A 5,256-nucleotide genomic window follows, 5' to 3' on the forward strand; every position below is an offset into this window, starting at 1 on the left:
CTGTGGAGATCGACCCTGCTTATCACTAGCTTCTCTGTTAGTTTTAATTAGGTTTATTTTTGGTACAAAACGACAATATCAATACGGATGTATAACCTTATGTAATACACTTCGGAGACGAGTTGCTATAATTTTCGAAATAATTTTATAAATTGTTGAACAAAGACTAATTGGCCGAAAATGGTTTGCTGATTGAGAATTATCAATTTTTGGGATTAATGCGATAAAAGTATGATTGACTTCTTTAAGGAGTTTACTAGAATGAAAAAATGCTAAAACTACTTTAGTAACAGAATTTCCTACTATATCCCAGTATTTTCGAAAAAATTCTACAGGAAAGCCATAAGGTCCAGGACATTTATCTGCTGCTAAATTGAAAACAGTTTCTTTAACCTCTTCCTTACTGATCTTACTAGTAAGAAAAGTGTTATCTTCATCCGTTATTAATCCACGAATAGACTTAAAATTCTCATTTTTATCAAAATGACAAAGTTGATTCTTTGTAAACCTCAGTTTGAACTCGTTAGATATTTCTTGTTGAATGAGATCTTGGTCAATAAAAAAAGCACCATCCTTGTTAATAAACTGCTTAATACCATTTCTATTACGTCTAATTGTGACATGATTTTGAAAATACTTAGTGTTATTATCTCCAAAATTAGCTTTATTAATACGAGTTTTTGTCTCCAATAGATGCGTTTATAGTCAAGTAAGGCATCACACTTTTTTAGCCATTTCAACTGCGCAACTTCTAAAGTCGCTACATGGGATGAACCAAGTTGGTTTTGTATATTTTCTAACTTTTTTTCAGCAATTGAAAGTTGTCTAAGGATATTTCCAAAAGTAGATTGATTCCATTTTTTACCCTTTTGCTTTAGCAATTTGCATTTTTGAGAAAAACAAAACATATAAGACCCCTGAAACTGGTAATGCCAACACTTTTTTTACCAATTTACTAAAATCATCTCGAAGAGTCCACATAAGTTCAAATCGAAAAGGAGGGGCTTTCATACGAATTTGGTCATGAAACTTCACAGATATAGGACAATGGTCGGAGCTAGTGAACGCATGATGCACAAACTGCATGTTTGGATAAATACTAATCCAATCAGGAGATGCTAATGCTCTATCAAGGATTTCAAAAATATTTTTCAGAACCAGTTTTCCTTTTTTTCCAAGTAAAAAAATTACCGGAAAAAGGTAGATCAACACAATTAGTATTACTTAAAAACTTAGTTAATTGTAAACAACGCGCATTGGTAACTTTTGCACTCCCTTCTTTTTCACTAGGACTCTTAATCTCATTAAGATCGCCTAATAATAAGAAAGGCAAATCAAGACTAAGTATAAAGTTTTGAAATTCATTCCAAAAGTCCGTTTTTTCAGCTGCTTGAGCAGGAGCATAAACAAAAATAAGGCAAAATTTTACATTATTCGTCAAGTCACACACTTCACAAGCAATGAATCAACTCAACTTAAATGTGACACTTAACGAAAAGGTCATAGAGATAGACTCCTTTCAAAATAGCCAAATACCACCAGATAACCCAACATTAGGAATGAAGTCGCAATTATTAAACCCAAAATTAGCTATCTGACAAGGTTCGGGCTTAGAAGTTGATTTAGTGTCACATATAGCTAAGATTTTAATTCCATTACACGAGCAAAATAAATTAAGCTCTTCAGCAAAATTCTTTCTTTTGGTGCCCCTAACATTCCAAAAAGCAATATTCATGAAAACTATATTGAGACGAGATGATGCATAAGTGACATTATAGTGTCACACGCTGCTAAACTCATTATACCTAAATGAATATTTGGAATAACCAAAATGCATTTAGTCGGAACCAGAGAAACTCCACCACAGCCCAGGTGGTTAAAATAAACAAAAGGTTGCTGTATCAGGATCACAAGAGAACCTACGACGGATAAGATACAAATAGCGTATGCTAATCCTAAAAAAGGTATAAAATTAGAGATGACCGAGGAAAAGCCAAAGAAAGCAATGAAAGACAAATCATCTTCAATACACAGACAGCCCCAGCAGTTTTTAAACGATAAAAAAAAAAAACCTGAAGAAGCAACCTCTAAAAATGAGCAAGGGAGAGGCCGGAGACCCAACAACTAGCAAACTCAAACACCAAGCTATAGAAAAAGAACGTAGATATTCGCAGGGCAGAAATAGACAAGATGATAGAAAAGGCAAGACAACACCCAAAGAGTGTCGAAGAATCCATCCAAACAAAATCTGAAACAGGAGTTAAGCAAGCCAAGAACCAAACATTACAACTGTAAAATCGGCTATTAGACTTGGGATAGAATATAGCTAGTATATTATTACAAGTCAAAGCTGTTAAAATACTGACGGAAAACAGTCGTTGATCAAATCCTTCTTCAAAGTAGGCACACGACTGGATAGAGCTTTACATGACTAAAATGGAGAGCAACCAAATGTCTACTAAGAAAGAAAGAAAAGAATCAAGACAGACGACTCTACAGACTCAGATTAGATTCACAAGCAGGGGTAGATTTAAAGAAAATCGATTTACCCCAAGACAATGAAATAGCAAAAACCAACGGAGTTCAAATGCTATCATGTATAATCATTTCTAATGCCAGTCATCCAAGTTCCGAAACTGTAGTTAGTTCTATGGAAACGACAAGACCCAATTAAACCTTAAGAAAAATAAAGAACCGTAATTCTATCCTTCTAAAAAAAAAAGGCCGAATCCAGCAAACCATAAATAATGGCTACAAGACTCCTCAAAAATGAAAAACTGCACAAGCTTGCCAACAATAATACACATGACTATGAAAGATGTAAATATCATCCCCAGCAATACAATACATCTTCTCTATGGATCCTTTAAGGTGGCTACAGATTAAAACTATGCCAAAAAAGAGAGACAAAAAGAAATCCATATCAATAAAAAATGACATGTTGATGTCAAGACTAAAGTAAAAATTCTTATCCGGAAGCATACTGATGAGAGAACTTTTGACTTGGGGAGAGTCTAAAGCTAAAGTTTTTTTGATGTAGACTATAAACTGATAAAAGCTCTCCGGGGCTAGATTGGAGAGCAAATCAAAGTCCACATATATATAATAAAGAAACTAAAGCAGTAGGCAACAAGAAGGAAATTCAAGAGAGGAAACCCTCAAAAATGGCCAAATTGATCGGAGAAAGACGACTTACTGCAGAAAGAGGTGCCCTGTCAGAAGATATAGACGACAATCAGTCCTCATACCAAATCGAGATGCACAAAGAGAAGATCTTGTTCTCCGAGCGGTACAGATAACAAGCTTGTTTGATAAGAAAGAGCAGAAGAAACCACCCCCAAATCCGCACAGACAAAACCTTTCTAGTTCCGTACAGCACTAGCGGTAGCGATAGCCGAACGGATGAGCTTCGCTACACCAAAGGCCCAACGGGATAAAAAAGAGAGCCGATAAAGGAATATCAGCACCGACACCATTGATGGGAAAGGCAACAACAACAGACGTAAAGAAAGGTTCAGTTTTTAGCTGAGTAAAAAAAAAACCTAAATCCATGGCGATCTACCAAAAGACGGGTTCGAACATACGCAACTCAAGTTCTCAACAAAAATCTCCTCAAAAGAGAGAAACTTGTACGATCTGAGACGATTAATAGAGCTATTAACCAGAGGAAAGTTTTTAGCAATAGAGGAATTTCTAGCATAATAAGCAGGTATAAAATTTTCATGTGAAAAGGAGAAAGGGGCTAGAGATGTTTGAGATGGAGCAATCTGAAATATTGATTGTTGTATTCTAAGAATTGGTTTTTTTTTCTTTTTAGATTTTTCATAATTTGAGAGAAAAGCATCTTTTTACTTTCTCTCTCATGGTTCTACTCGTAACATTTCGTTGTTGTTGGTTTGACTTTTTTTTTTGTTTTTTTTTTTTTTTTGGTTTTCTCATAATTTCAGAGAGTTTCTCTCACTAAAACTCTCTAAAATCACTCGCTGCGGCTCTCCTTTTGTTTCTCTTCTCATACTTCCCATCTAAAGCAAAATTGTTCACATTCAGTTTGGTGTTTGGTATTGGTGGTCGTCTTTCTTTCCGAATGTTTTGCGTTTTATTAGCCGTCAAGCTCAGGCTGCGGCCTCAAATTATCGTGTTTTCATTTTCGCCAATGCGGGGGAGATTCCAAAATCAAATTTTAGCCATCCGCTCTCATAAATAAACTTTCAAATTTTACATCAAACAAATGCCAACAAGTACACTTCTTCGTTTTTCTCTTGAGCATATGCTATACTTTCTCATATTATATGCTTGTTTTTTTTGGCTTGATTTCAGCTTTTTTTTTTCCAAAAAACTCATAGGGGTAATTATATTTCAATCAAATCTGCCTTCGCTAGAGAAACTTTTATTCACCTCATTTTAGTTTCGCTCAGCTTATTTCAACTCTATTCATCTCAGCAAATTTAAATACAGTTCAACTCCTCCATTCGGCTCAATTTTGTTCACTTCAATTCAGTTCAACTCATTTAAGCTCAATTCAGTTCAATTCAACTCTATTTAACCCAAAAGAACATATTAGACCTAGTTGGTTAGAACTTACAAGTACTCCGTATTTGTGTTGTTATATACATATGAGTCTAAAATAATGGGAATAAATTTGTAAAATAGTGGTATCCAGTCAACGTAGATAATTACTCCCTCTAGTTAACCACTTTTTTTGTGTTTTATTAACCTACTTATCATAGAAGAATAAAAACGTATTCACCGTTGTTCGAAGAGATCAGTTAATTGGAGTTTTCTTGTGTTTAGTGTTGTGCGGAAGCGATTCGAAGTAGATGCAAAATAAAAGACAAACAAGATTTAACGTGGTTCACTATCAATGCAATAGCTACATCCACCGTGGCGAGGAAAAATATTTCTCTATGTCGGGAGAATTATAGATTACAAAGATGAGCACAGAGTTTTTCTAGATCTGCCTCTTAAAAACTCTCAATGTGTTTGCCTCACAAATCCCTCCTTAAAAGAATAACTAAATTAGGGTAGAGTTTATATATTAAGCTAGCCTAACAAATATTAATCTAATTAGGAAATTAATAATACAAAACTTAATAAAACTAAAGATGGAAGTCGGAAACGGAAACCCACGTATAAGACCAAATGGCCACTTAAACTTGGAAAGTGGAGGGACTTATTAATTTCCAAGAATTGAAGAAAGTTCACGTTGAAAAGTCAAAACAAAGTCAAAGTCACGTAGCAAAAGACGGGTACTGCAAA

The 5,256-nt window shown here is 34.7% G+C and overlaps 1 long non-coding RNA gene across 1 annotated transcript; it reads right to left on the reverse strand.

Annotated features, from left to right (window-relative positions):
* Positions 1–2,173: 2,173 nt before the first annotated feature.
* On the reverse strand, positions 2,174–3,865 carry LOC141621995 (uncharacterized). The gene is made up of 2 exons (XR_012532817.1): positions 3,197–3,865; positions 2,174–2,458 (listed from the first exon to the last, which is right to left on the reverse strand). It is a non-coding gene; the product is annotated as an uncharacterized LOC141621995 (long non-coding RNA).
* Between the last annotated feature and the right edge of the window lie 1,391 nt (positions 3,866–5,256).

Source organism: Silene latifolia, chromosome X (assembly GCF_048544455.1).
Source record: "Silene latifolia isolate original U9 population chromosome X, ASM4854445v1, whole genome shotgun sequence".
In the NCBI taxonomy this organism is placed as follows: domain Eukaryota; kingdom Viridiplantae; phylum Streptophyta; class Magnoliopsida; order Caryophyllales; family Caryophyllaceae; genus Silene; species Silene latifolia.